The following is a 14521-nucleotide window of genomic DNA, read 5'->3' as shown; positions in this document are numbered from 1 at the left end:
CACCCTCAGTTGTCCCCAAACACAACACATCTCCCAGTCTGCATGCACGTCATCAATACTGCTGAGTGCAGCTTAGAAATCTCTTATTTCACAGTTCTGTGCTGAAGCAACTAGATACAGGGGATCATCAGAGAAACATGCCAGCACAGACCCATGATCTTGTGGACTGCATGCTCATGAGGAAGGCAGAAAGTAAGCAAGATAAATAAATATTCAGTGTCAGTGTAATGGAAACAAAATAGCCTGGGAGAAGGTTTGGGCCTGGGGAAGGGGACACCATTAAACAGGAGGTCACAGTAGTCCTGGTTGAGGGGAGAGCTAAAGGATTTGAGGAAAAACACCTTAGGGATCTGGGGTGATAGTTCCCACAAAGTTATCAGTAGGAATACAAGCCCTATTAAGGGACTCCAGTGATCTCTCCCACACCAATTCTTTGAGATCTGATAACCTAGACTCCCCATAAACAGGTAAGCAACCCCAGGTGCTGCTCCCACTGTTTGCCTAGTTGTCTCAGCAAATCACACACATCACCTGAAGCACTGGACTCTCCCCAGTTAGGGGACATGTCTCTGAAGGCTCTTTTGCATCCCATCCCATGCCCTCTCAGCCCTGAGCACTGCATGATCCCTCCTTCACACAGCAGGTGACAGGGGCAGTGGTCACAGGACAGCCCCTGTCATGAGCTTGTCTTTGTCTGGATGCTGCTGTGTGGGGGCAGTTAATCCCTGTGGGGTCCCTCATCTCCTTTCCTGGACCATTGACAAGACAACTTGGGATGAGCTGTGCCTGGTGCAGAGTTTCATCCACGACAGTGATAGTGGAGCAGATGCCAGGAGTCATCATGGGAACAGGGACCACTGTCTATGAATCTGATGCCTCAAGAGGGGTCTCTCCCTTCCACATGTGGGGCCTGGCCCACAGGCTGTGTCAGGTCATGAGGAGATTTTAATTTGTTCCTCCTGTTGTTGCTCTGAAGGAAGGGTGCTCTTCCTACCAGGCCCTCCAGCCAGGATCCTGAGTGTAATACCTCTGGCATTTTGATTGTCTCCTCCCTCATCTGTCTGGACCCACCCACACAACAGTTTCATTTCTGAGTTGACTCTAGTCAGAGGAACTTCCCTTCCAGGAATCCAGAAGTGGAGCTGCAGAGCGACTGGCAGCCATTTTGTGACTGACTGCCCTGTGAGGAGGAGAGAAAAAGTCCAGGCCAAGGTTTGCTCTGGGGTAAACTGTGATTTCTCTGTGTGTGTGTGTGTGTGTGTGTGTGTGTGTGCATGTGTGTGGTGGGTGGTGGGTGGCAATAAGGAGCAAGCCCAGCTGTGAAAGTAATCATGACTTTGCTTTCTACCTTCTCCCTCTGCTTTCTTTTGGAGACTCCATGCCACATCAGAGATCAGGGTGTGATGGGAGTGAAGGGCAAGCACTTGGACTTGGGGTTCAGAGGAAGGGCATCCCAGGAGCACAACGCCAGGCATAAGGAAGGCTAGTGCAGCCCCTGGGAGAAATCCCTCCGTGGGAGAGCAGTCTGCAGAGACATGCTCTGGCTCCCAGGACTAGTCCTGAAAATAGGGGGAAATAATCTATCCAGTTCCTTGGGTTGGATCTGCTTTTAGTCCAGGTCCTGTGAGTGCAAAGGAAAGGTCTCTCACTTCCTCCCTCAGCACCTCCCCACACACTCCCAGCAAGGGGAGGGCAGCAGGGCTGGGAGCCTGCACAGCTGCAGCTGTGGGGAAGGGCAGACCCTCTGCTCTGGTCCCTGCTCCTCTGTCTCCAGCTCTCAGTCCTCACTGGTGGACACTGGGGGGTCCAGCACAAGGAGCCCACAACAGACAGGCCTTGCCCTCTGCTTCCTGCCTCCCCACATCCTGGTTCTGCAAATTCCCTCTGCCTCAGGCACCCTGACCTTGTCCTGGGAGACCTGTCCTCCCTGGAGGGAGACAGTCACCTTCCTTGTACCAGGGACTCTTTTCCCAGCACCAACACTTCTCTACCACTCTCTCTAGCTCTCCTGCCTCTGTGTGGTCTCCATGGAAACTGGATTAAACTTTCTTTGAGCTTTGTGGAGTCCAGAGATCCAGAAATGGGGTGTGAGGAGAGTCAAGTGTCACTGACCCATGCACTCTGTTCCCAAACCATTCTCCTCTATTGCTGCCAGGACAAAGAAGTAACCCAGAATTTGGGGCTGACTCCTCTGAAATTAATTTGACACAGAGAGACTATCACTCTCCCTCCCTGACTTCTCTTCTCTCCTACAACTTTTGCTAGCAAACCAGTCTGCTTCTCTATTTACTAGTACCTGATAAAAACACTTTCTGACATGAGGGAAGGATCTTTACTTAGATATTCTGGGACCATTGGCAGGACCATTGACCATAACATTGAATTATGGCTGGTGGGACTCAGACACTGAATTTAAATGTTATTATTGAATTTTAATCTAAATTGAATGGGGCAGCCATGACAGGGATCACCCTATTCCACCATGCAGGACTTGTGAGGCATCTTTCAAATTGCAATCCATTCTGTCTCCAGAGAGAAGACTTCAACACCTGTGCAGGCTCAGAGGCTCAGGTGAGGCTTAATCCTTCACTCAGAAAATCCTGTCTGATTCATCTCTGTGTATAGATACACATTAGAACTTTCAGGAAGAGGCATGGCCTCAGTCCCAGAGATTTGGAAGATGAGGGAAGAAGACATGTGCTCCATCTGCCAGCAGCTGATGACAGAGCCTGTGAGCATATACTGGGAGCACAGATTATGCCATAGGTGCATAGCCGGCTACTTGTGTGTTAATTGTGATGATGTCCCTTGTGAGGAACATCATTTCAAAGGCAGGGTCTCTGTCCAACAGGCCACTGGAAAACCTCATTGAGAACATTGAGGAGCTGGAGCGTACAAGCTGTGTGAGGAACACAGGGAACAACTTTGCCTGTTCTGTGAGGACGACGGGCAGCTCATCTGCTGGCACTGTGAACGCTCCCCCAGCAGAGGACACAGCACGGCTCTAGCAGAGGACGTATGTCCAGGTTACAAGGTGAGTGAGTGGCCAAACCTGTCAGCAAGTTCTTCCTCTTAGGCTGCACGTTTTGATTGAAATTAGTCTGAATACCAAGATTGTGACCCTAAAAATGTTGTTTCCATCATGTTATTTTCTGAATAGTAGTTTATTATGACCCCAGTGAGACAGGTCCTGACTATCTATGCCAAACTTCAAGGTTAGTCAGAACCATTTCTGTAAGAACTTCCTGTAATGAACTATTCCTGGACAATACACTGTGCTCTTTGCTACACAGGCCACATTCATGGCCTCACCTTGAATATATAATTGGAGATACCACAATGAGCGAGAGTACAGGAAATCATCTGAAATCCCACAGGTCAGAACCACCAACTGTTAGACAGCCTACAGTCTGCAAGGAGTAAGAAAAGGAACACAGGATGACTCAAATCCCTTGGTGGGGTGGTGAGAGAGAACCAGGGGCGTGAATGGGTGTAGGGGGAGATAGCCCAGAAGTGAGTCCCGACAGAAAAATATAAATAATCGTGTGTAGAGAAAAAACAGGATCCACTCAGGCCACCTGTCACAGCAGCTTGCCTGACATTCTAGTACCTTGTCGGAGGTATGTGATGGGAAAGGCAGGTGAGGGCATGAGAAAGGAAGTCAAGGAAAGAACTTGAGTGTCACTCAGAGTCTACTCGTCCACAGTTGGATTTATTTGTGGAGGGAAAGATCAGGCTGACATTTAAAAGATCGTTCTGCGTGCACAAAATAAACATGAAGGAGTAAAATCAAAGTTAGTCTTCTAAGAAAAGGGGATGGAAACAAGCTTTAGCAAGAATTAAGAAGGAGAGTTGAGGGCCTCCCCAATGGCGCAGTGGCTGAGCGCTGGGCTGCGAAGCTGCCCATAGCCTCTGCAGCAAAGTTTGATCCCAGGCCACCGGCGAGGATCCCACATGGTGCACAGACCTCTCCTGCACCCGCTGCTCCCCGCAGCAGTGTATTTCTTCAGTCTGCCTGCTCTTCTCCCCGCTCTGGCTCTGGTGAATTTTCTCACCCTCCCACGCTTCTGACTGTACCCAGTGCTTGTATAAATAAATAAATAAATCTTTAAAAACAAAAAAAAAAAACAGAAGAGTCAAAGGATTTAGAAAAATTGTGAGTGATGAAGCCTTCAGAGAGACTCAGGCATCTCCTAAGTTTCTCATTCATTAGCTCTGAGTAAGACTGCCCTGTGTGGTGGTGGAATGAGGAATGGGAATCATTCCTCTGCTGCCCTGTTGACATTTGAGGGAAACATCCCCAGTGTGGGGCCTGTGTCCCCTCATCCTTGAGGTGCCTGTGTTTTGTGTGAAGGTTCTGGATCCTGTGTCAGGGCGGGTCAGTCCTGAGCACCATCAGAGCACTCACCTCTCCCCATATAACCCCATGAGAAGCTCATCACTCTAATGGGGCAGATCCCATCACTTTCCACCAAGTAGTAAAAAATAAAGCAACACGAGGTGATGGACGTAGCCTCAGGAGTCAGACTGCGGTGGTCAAAATTTAGTAAGAGTTTCACATGAAGCACTAGGCTCTCCCCTCATTGGGGACATGTCTCTGAAGGCTCTACTGTGTCCCCACCCCTCTCAGCCCTGAGCTCTGCATGATCCCCTCCTTCATATAGCAGAAACAGGGGACAGTGGTCACAGGACAGACCCTGTCATGAGCTTGTCTTTGTCTGGCTGCTGCTGTGTGGGGGTGGTTGATCCCCTGTGGGGTCCCTTGTCTCCTTTACTGGATAATTGACAAGACAACTTGGGATGAGCTGTGGCCAATGTAGAGTCTCATCCATGACAGTGACAGTGGAGGCAGATGCCAGGAGTCATCATGGAACAGGGACCGAGGGGCGCATACTCCCTCTGTCTGTGAACTGGATGCCTCAGGATGGGCATCCAGTGAGGGGTCTGCCCCACAACTGTCCCAGGTCATGTCATGATGAGATTTTAAATAATCCCCTCTTGTTGCTCTGAGAGAAGTGTACTGTTCCTACCAAGCACCTCCCTGTCAGGATATCTGAATGTGAAACCTGTGGTATAATGACATGTTTCCTCCCTTACCTACCTGGACCTGCCCACAGCAGCTTCATTGCTGAGTTGACTCTAGTCAGAGGAACTTCCCTTCCAGGTATCTGAAAATGGAGCTGCAGAGGGACTGACAGCGATATTGTGACTGACTGCCCTGTGAGGAGGAGTGCAAGTCCAGGCCAAGGTTTGCTCTGGTGTGGACTGTGATGTCTGTGTGTGTGTGGTGGAGGCAATGAGAGGAGCTCAGCCAAGTCAAATTGGTCAGGACTTGCTTTCGAGCTCTCTCCTTCTGCTTTCTCTTTCAAGACTCTATTTCACATCTCAGATCAGTGTGTGAGGTAAGCAATGGGCAGACTCTTGGGGTTCAGAGGTAGGACACCCCAGGAGCACAACCCCAGGCATAAGGAAGGCTGGTGCAGCCCTGGGAGAAATCACCTCAGTGGGAGAGCAGTCTGCAGAGACGTGCTCCTGCTCCAAGGGCTAGTCCTGAAAATAGGGGGAAATAATCTATCCAGTTCCTTGGGTTGGATCTGCTTTTAGTCCAGGTCCTGTGAGTGCAAAGGAAAGGTCTCTCACTTCCTCTCTCAGCGCCTCCCCACACACTCCCAGCAAGGGGAAGTCAGCAGGACCAGAAGCCTGAGCAGCTGCAGCTGTGGGGAAGGGCAGACCCTCTGCTCTGGTCCCTGCTCCTCTGTCTCCATCTCTCAGTCCTCACTAATGGACACTGGGGGGTCCAGCACAAGGATCCCACGATGTACAGGCCTTGCCCTCTGCTTCCTGCCTCCCCACATCCTGGTCTGCAAATTCCCTCTGCCTCAGGCACCCTGACCTTGTCCTGGGAGACCTGTCCTCCTCTGGAGGGAGACTGTCACCTCCCTTGTGCCCAGGGACTCTGCTCCCAGCACCAACACCTTCTCTACCACCCTCTCCCGCTCTCCTGCCTCATTGTGGGCTCCTTGGGAACTTGAACAACCTGGAGCCCCTTTTACTTTATGGGGTTCAGAGAACCAGACATGGGGGTGTGAGGAGAGTCAAGGGTGATTGTTCCCATGTACTCTGCTCCCCAGCATTCACCTCAGTGTTGCTAGCAGGACAAGGAAGTTAATCAGGGCTGACTCCTCCTGAAGCTCATTAGACATGGAGAGAGTTTCACTCTCCCTCCCTGAGTTCTCTTCTCTCCTGCGACTTTTGGGAGCCCCCTCTTTCCTTTTCTAGCTCTGTTAGTACCCGAGCACTGTCACTGTCTCCCATGATGAATATTCTGTACTTGGATATCCTGGGACATTCTCAGATGTGAAGCATTTAATCATGGCTGGTGAGACTGAAACACTGAATTTAAATGTGACTGAATTTTAATCTAATCTGAAGTGGGCAAATATGACTGTGATCACCCCTATTCTGCCACAGAGGAACAGGCGAGGCATCTTTCAAATTGCATCCATTTCTCTCTCCAGAGATAAGACTTCAACACCTGTGCAGGCTCAGAGGCTCAGGTGAGGCTTCTGTCCTTCATTCTGGAAAATCCTTCATCTCTGCCTCTACCTGATATTGGAGCTTGTCAAGAAGGGCCATGGCCTCAGCCACAGCTGTCAAGAAGATGAGGGAGGAAGCCACGTGCTCCATCTGCTTGGAGCTGATGACAGAGCCCGTGAGCATCCACTGTGGGCACAGCTTCTGCCGCCGGTGCATACAGGGCATCCTTGAGAACCCAAAAGAGACGTCATCCTTGAGGGAGCCCCAATGTCCCCTGTGCCGGCACCATTTCAAAGGGAGAGTCTTCGATCCAACAAGCAACTGGAAAACCTCATTCAGACTGTCAAGGAGATAGACCGTGAGAGGGTGTGTGAGGAACACGGGGAGCGGCTCCACCTGTTCTGTGAGGATGACGGGCAGCTCCTCTGTTTGCTCTGTGAGCGCTCCCCCAGCACAGAGGACACAGCACGGCTCTAGTGGAGAATGTGTATCCAGGCTACAAGGTGAGTAGCCAGAGTCTCTAGCAAGGTTGCATATTTTCACTCCAGTCAGTTGTAGGGAAAACCATTTTCCTGACCCTAAAAAAATTTGTGCCGTATCATTTTCCTGAAACAGTTTATTACACGTCCATGTTGAATTTATTACATGTCCACCCATGTCCATCTTGACCTTCAAGGTTGAGCAGAATCCTTTCCTGTAAGACCTTCCTGTAATGAACTTCCCCTGGACAATAGATTTTGCTCTTTGCCACACCGGCCTCGGTCATGGCCTCACCTCGAATATTTAATTGGAGACACCACAACTTGCAAGAGCACAGGAAAGAATCTGAAACCCAGTGGTCAGAACCACGGCCTTTCATATAGCCACAGTATAAGGAGTGAGGAAGGAATACAGGACACCTGACTTCCCTTGCTGTGGGTATTGAGGGGTCCACACAGGGGTGGGAATGAGTGTTGGGGAGATTGCCAGAAGTGAGTCCAGAAGGACACATACAAAACAACTGTGTGTGGAGGAGTGAGGATTCCAACTCAGGGGACCCGTGTCACGAGAGCTGACCTGACTATCTAGTAGCTGGTCAGGGGGCATTTGTACAGAAGGGCAGGTGAGGCCATGAGAATGGAAATAAAGAAGCAACCTTGGTATCTCTCAGAGTCTAAATCCTGGTCCAAAGTTGGGATTTTATTTGTGGAGGGAAAGATTTGATCAACATTTAAAGAACATTCTGGGTGCACAAATAAACATCAAGGTGTAAAATCAAATTTAGTCCTCTAAAAGGGGATAGAAACATGTTTAAGCAACGATTAAGAAGGACAGTTAAAGGATTTAGAAAGAATTGGTGAGTGATGAAGCCTTGAAAGGTTCAGGCACCTCCACGTTTCTCACACAAGAGCTGCTAAAGTGAGGCTCCCTGTGCTGTGGAGGAATGAGGGAGTGGGATTCCTTCCTCCTCTGTCCTGATGACATTTGAAGGAAACATCCCCAGTGTGGGGCTCTGTGTTCCCTCACCCCTGAGGTGCCCGTGTCTTGTGTGAAGGTTCTGGATACTGTGTCAGGGCGTGTCAGTCCTGAGCACACATCAGTGCACTCACCTCCCTCATAACCCCATGAGCAGCTCATCCCTGTAAGGGACAGATCCCATAACTTGCCCACCAAGTAGTTTAAAAAAAGCAACAAAAGGTGATGGACGTGGCCTCAGGAGTCAGACTGCTGATGTCAAAATATCGTAAGAGTTTCAGTTCTTACTAGATGGGAAGCTGTGAGCGACTTAGTTATTGCCTTCCTGACTTGGTTTCTCCATCTCTCAACACACTGAAAATGTGAGAAACTGTGTGACAAGTAACCTTAGAGATAGGTATGGAAACTAATCACTCAAAGTTGACATCATGATAGTTCTTCAGGTGACAGCAGATCTTCCTCCCCACCTCCATGAACTGGTTCTTTAACTTCAGCTTCCATCCTGGGCTCTGCTACCTGACTCACTGTAACATGTAAAAAGTTCCACATGTTTCAAACACTCTGTATTATGATTGGTCCAGCACATTATTTTATAAAATGTACTTTTAGATGTTTATAATCTGGTACTATATGTAGCATGTCCCTGGCAGTGTGCAAAATGTAAATAGCTTAGTCTGTGGTCCACAGATGAGCTGGGAATCACAGATCACCTACAGCAAAGAAAGAGGTTACAATCCTGTGACTGACCAGGGCCACTGAGGGCATGAGTTACATTAATGCCCTTATGGTGCTTCTTCTCAAAGCCTAAAGATTCAAAAACATATCCAATGTCATTGTACATATTGGAGGCTGGGATTCTTCTAGGTGCCAAATGAGAGTTATGAAATGGACAAGACATAACTCACCCAATTTTTCCCTCAGGAAAAGCTCAAGAGATTGTGACAAAACTGAAGGGAGAGCAAGACCACTGTAAGAGGCTGGAGTTGGTTAAGAAAGAAGAAATAAGAAAGTGGGAGGTAAGAATTTGATTTTCTTGATCTCAGTTTAGAATTTAGGTGTATGGTGATTGGGAAAAGTATTCATTGATGATTTATTCTCATTAAATCAGACCCAACTGTGGAAACGATTTTACCCATTTCTAACTGAACAGCCCAGTGCATTGTGTTCAGTTGTTTCCAGCCGTTGCCACTCTCCCTCTGCAGAACGTTTTCAGCATTCGAACCAGAAACTCTATGTCCATTAACAATAAACTCCATTGCTCCCTCCTCCCAGCTCCTGGCGGCCGGCATTCTACTTCTTTTGTTTCTCAATTTGACTAGGGACCTCATATGAGAAGACTCATACGGTCTTTCCTTTTGCTCTTTGGCTCATGTCCTTCTGCATGAATCTTCATGATACATCCAGTTGGGCACGTGTCACAGTTTGCTTTCCTCCTGTGGTGAGCAGATTTGCACTGTGTCTCGGTCCCACCTGTGTTTACTGACTCACCATAGAGGTACATTTGGATTGTTTCCCCCTTTTCTGCCTACTTTCTTGATTCTAGGAGAACATAGAGCTTCGGAGACAAGAAATCCAGTCTGAGTTCAGGAATCTCCACAACTTCCTCATGAGGAGGAAAGGGCTTATCTAAGGAGACTGGAGAAAGAGAAAGAGCAGCTGCTGAGGAGACTGCAGGAAGGTGAAGCCAGTCTGGTAAGCAGAGCTTTGACCGTGAGAACCTCATACTGAAATTAGAGAAGAAATGTCAAGAATCAGCCCAGAACTTTCTGCAGGTAAGGGAGGCTGAGAACTTCTAGGAAAAAAGGAGGTTTCCTCTGTTCCTGACTATTGAGTGGAGAATGATGAGGGAGCCTGGGAAGATTCCTGAGACCTGTCTACTCCACTTAATTGTGGCACCAAAATTAAAGAAACAGTCTTAAAATCTATATCCATGTCTGCTGGCACCCTTGCAGGTCCAGGGGTCAGCATGTGCATCAGAAATTCAAACTTTCTCTGGGTAGATGTGGAGGCTTCCTGTTTTATGGACCCACACCTAACCCTCTGGCCATTTATTTGCCTTGTCAACTGTTTGTGGAACCCTTTCTAACCATCTCTTGAAAATGACTGGTGGTTGCCGTGGACCAGCACAGCAGTAGGCAGTAGACGATGAGGCCACCTCAGGGTTGAGAGAAGCGTGCAGGGTGGTCAGGGCGTCGGCGAAAGAAATGACAAACAGACACACTTCAAGAGTGAAAATCTGAGTGTAATCTTCTCTAAATTTGTGACCAGTATATATATGTTTTCCAAAAGCACAGGAATGAGTATCAAGGAAATTAGCTTGCTCATGGCTCAGTCTACCACTATCAGGGAGGTGATCTACATAACAAGCAATGACCATTATAGAAGAAAAAAGGAAGTTTAGAAGACAAATAAGGGATTAAGTTTGTAGTTCTAGGAAGAGGGATAAGATTTTAGCATTCTTGTAGTGGTTCTTGGTGGTCCTTATCTATTGATAAGTTTCTGCCTTTTCAGGGAACTTCCCTTGCACTTCCTCTGCTTCAGGCTGTTCTCCCCCCCCCCGCCGCGCTGGTTGCCCAGCCGGATCTAGGGACCATGGCGAAAGCCATCCTAAAGATCACTGCCGGGGGAAGTGCAGCAGGTATGTAGGGTTTTGCTGTTCTCCCCCTGCGCGCTGGTTGCCCAGCCGGACCTAGGGCGGTTAGCCCTAAAGGTCACTGCAGGGGGAGGTGCAGCAGGTGGTATAGAGTGGGGCAGCCAAAAAAAAATGATAGCCTTCTCTGATTCACTTATTGTCTTGAGCCATAAGCTTTTATGGACCTGCTTTCAGCTGCCTGAATCTTCCAGCGGGTGAACATAAATGCTTGGACTCCAGCTGCTATTGCAGGACTGGTAGTTACACTGTGAGGGTGAGGATGTAGCTTGACAGCGCCCTCAGCAGGTGACACCAGCTGCCTCCGCCTCAGTGGCCCAGAGCCAGGGTCTGGGCATGGATTCCCCACTGAGGACCTTTGTCATGAGTGATCTCTAATATGGGCTCCTCAGAAAGAAATTAGGTCACTTATAGCAAAAGGAAACATAATCAAGTCCCTGAGGTCACAGACTAATATGAATGCAGACTCCATGACTCCCCACAAGTCTGAGCAAGTGCGATCACACACTCACACACACTGGCAGGGAATATCCTAGGGGACGGGGATAGGAATCGTTCTACCTGGGTATGCGTGGGTGTGTCAGGCTGGGTCACTCTACTTCCTCAGTTGGAGTTTTCATAGCAAGCAACCCCATATGTCAAGTGACATGACATACTGATTTTCCCACACTCACCTGTCTTTGTTTTCACTGTAGGGTGTGAAAGACACATTGAAAAGGTAAGTCTGTCTGAACACATGGTTAAGGGGAAGGGAAGTGAGGATGTGTGGGGTCCAGAGCTGAATGGAACGTCCACTGCAGAAGGTCTGTTGTCTGTTTATTCTAGGCATTCAGATGTGAACCTGGAAATACCAGAGGACCTCTCTCTGGACCCTCAAACTGTGTGCAATATTTCTAAGCTTTACTTTGATTTGAAGAAAATGTTAAAGCTCTACCAAGGTATGTGAAGGAAATAACTACTTTAATCCTTCACAGCAAAGGCCCCTTAAGTGGTAGTCAAGCTTCCTACCTGCCCTGCTCAGACTCATAGGCAGAGAGATTGCTGAGGAGTTTTCAGTGGGTCAGGAACACGCTCCCTTAGGTGTAGATAGAGAGGTGGCAAACTGTTATCTCTTCAGACTCTTCCAATCCTCCTCTCCCGTTCATTTGCTGTATCAACTGGGCAACCACTACCTCATTTTCCCATTCTGAAGAATAAAAATATGAACAGATCTTAATTCAGCGAGTTTTCATGAAAATTAAATGCAACAGCAGGTATAAAGTATTTAGAACAATCTGCACCATAATATTTATTGTTAACATGTCATTAAACATTCAGTGAAATTTAAGAAAGATAGATCAGTAGTCAGGACTAAGGAGAAAATGGATTATGATGCCATAAATAGTTGAATGTTAATGAAAGCCAGTATTACCAATTCCAAAACATTGATTCTTATTTAGTACTTGCCACGTTCCACATATCCACAATTACAAAATTCAAACTAAATTGTTTTAATAATTCCTTTGGGTGTAAAATCCAAATGAAGCTGAAATGACTATGGCTAGCAGAATATTCAGTCATTTAAAATAAACACATATTATCTCACAGGTTTGTGGTGCAGATATGAGTGTCTCACATCTGCTAGGACTTATGCTCAGGGCCTTACAGAGTGCAATGAATGTGTTCGCTGGCTGTGTTCCCATCTGGAGGCTAGACTGGGGAATAATCCACTTCCAAGCTGCCTCTGAGAGTGGGCAGAATTCACCTCTTATGATTATACAACTTATGACCCTGTCTTCTTTCTGACTATTGAATAGATGCTGTCATCATCTTCTAGAACACTGTCAGCTCTAGAAGGCATCCCTTAGTGATTTCAAGACAAGGACACTATGTCTTCAAATAAGCTCAAGGATATTGCTCCACTTATTGGTTACTTACCAAATACCAGGAATTTCTCCAAGCACTAGGTGTCCATTAGCTCCTTAATCCTCCCAACCATTATTGTTGAGGTGTGATGATTTCCTACTATAGCATGCAGAGTCTCAGAAAGTGACTCACAGAGCTAAAAGAAATAGGCTGTACTTGAATCCATGGTGGTTGTACTTGAAGTGTTCTGTCTTCTTAGCAAATAAAATGTGTCTTTCTCTTTTATCAGTCAGCGTGACTCTGGATCCAGACACAGCTCATCGTGACCTAATTCTGTCTGAGGATCGGAGACATGTGACCACTGCAGAACCAAGAAGAGAGATATTATTTTTAGGTTATTCCCTCCCTTACTCTCTGTCCTGGGCTGTGAGCGTTTCCACTCAGGAAGACATTACTTTGAAGTGGATGTGGGAGAAGGATCTGGGTGTCACATAGGCGTTTGTCTAGAAAATGTGCTGATTGACAAATGCAGCACAAAAAAGCCTCAGTCTGGATTCTGGGTCATCAGACTCTGCCAGAAGAATGGCTACATAGCCCTTACCTCTCCCCCAACTCGCCTTCCATTGAAGGAGCAGCCCCGGCTGGTGGGGGTTTTCTGGACTGTGAGGCTGGACTTGTGTCCTTTTACAACATGAACACTGGCTCCCACATATTCACCTTCCCAAGGGCCTCCTTCTCTGATCCTCTTCGGCCTTATTTCCAGGTTAACCATTGTTCTTCTTTATTCCTCCCTCGAGCATTGTATTCATTTTAAGAACTGTCCCTTTTGTTTAACCATTATAGAAATATAATGTGAGTTCTATTGACAAAGAAATATGATGTTTTCCTTGCTGCTCTTTCCCTAACCTGGAATGGTGCTGAATTCTCAGTGAACACTCAATGAGTGTGCAATGAATGAGTGGATACAGCCACTGCACAAACACCACAGAAGATCAGCCAGACCTGCAGGGAAGCGAGAGCACAGCAGTGATCATGCATCACCCTCTCCATCACAGGGTTCAGATCTCTGATTTCCAAGGTCCTGGTCTGACCAGCAGGGTGACCAGACATCTGGAGGGCTGAGTGCTTCCATTGTGTTTGAGACCAGCAGAGTCACCCGAGGAGATGAGGGGAAGCTGCACTGTATCTGTCAGCTGCATAGAAGAGCAGGACAGCAAAAATAATATTTATTTTCACCACTGACATGATGGTTAATTAACTGAGAGAATTATTGTTATGAAGCAATTTACTTTTAGTAGAACAGAAATTTTATTGAAGAGATTATTTAGTTAAACTGTGGCCTGGGCTCAGGAGACCAGCCTCAGATTTCTTTGAGTGACTGACTGGTCACTCACCTGAAGGTTTGGGACCAGGTTTATCCCTGGAAATTACATGCACAGAAGAGAAAATACTGTTTTTTCTTACTAAAGCAGAAAAGACATCTACTGAATTTCCAACAATGGTATTCACTAAAGGAGGTTGGTTCCTGTCAACCTCAGTTAATGAGAAAGGAGAAACACTGTTCCCACTTCACAACAACCACTTTATTCCACACAGCTCGTGGAGCAGCAGCGCTGTGTGTTTGGGAAGATGTGAGGAGAGAGGTTACTGAGTATCTCATCCTGAAAGGAGCACGTCCTATTATCCCATTTTGGCATAAAAATTATTTGGGGCTAAAGGCAGTTGTGTAAAAAAATGTGTAAGAGAAGCTCTTGGTCCTCCCCTTGTGTGCCAAAGAGGAGGGATAGAAGTGAATTACCAGAGACACATCTAGACCCTGAGCAGCACCAAAGGCATCCACATAACGAGCAGGTCACACTAGCCCTTGTCTTCCATCTCTTGCCCCATATCTTTACCTTCCCATCATTCCCCACCTAGAAATTCATCTCTCTTTGACCTGTCAATTCTCTAAGAATCTACTGATCATTAGTTAGCTTCTCCATGAGCTTCAGTTCTAAACTCCACCTGTGCTCCTAGTCTCTGAGTTCCTGGGAG

At 47.4% G+C, this 14521-nt stretch overlaps 1 pseudogene; it reads left to right on the top strand.

Moving 5' to 3' along the window:
* Window positions 1-6946: 6946 nt before the first annotated feature.
* Window positions 6947-13301, top strand: LOC119253532 (E3 ubiquitin-protein ligase TRIM38-like; annotated as a pseudogene).
* The last annotated feature ends 1220 nt before the right edge of the window (window positions 13302-14521 follow it).

Source organism: Talpa occidentalis, unplaced genomic scaffold, assembly GCF_014898055.3.
Source record: "Talpa occidentalis isolate TD23 unplaced genomic scaffold, MPIMG_talOcc4v2.1 talOcc4.2, whole genome shotgun sequence".
Taxonomy (NCBI): Eukaryota; Metazoa; Chordata; class Mammalia; order Eulipotyphla; family Talpidae; genus Talpa; species Talpa occidentalis.
Note: the sequence above shows the minus strand (reverse complement) of the source record. Positions and strands in the feature narration are given on the sequence as shown.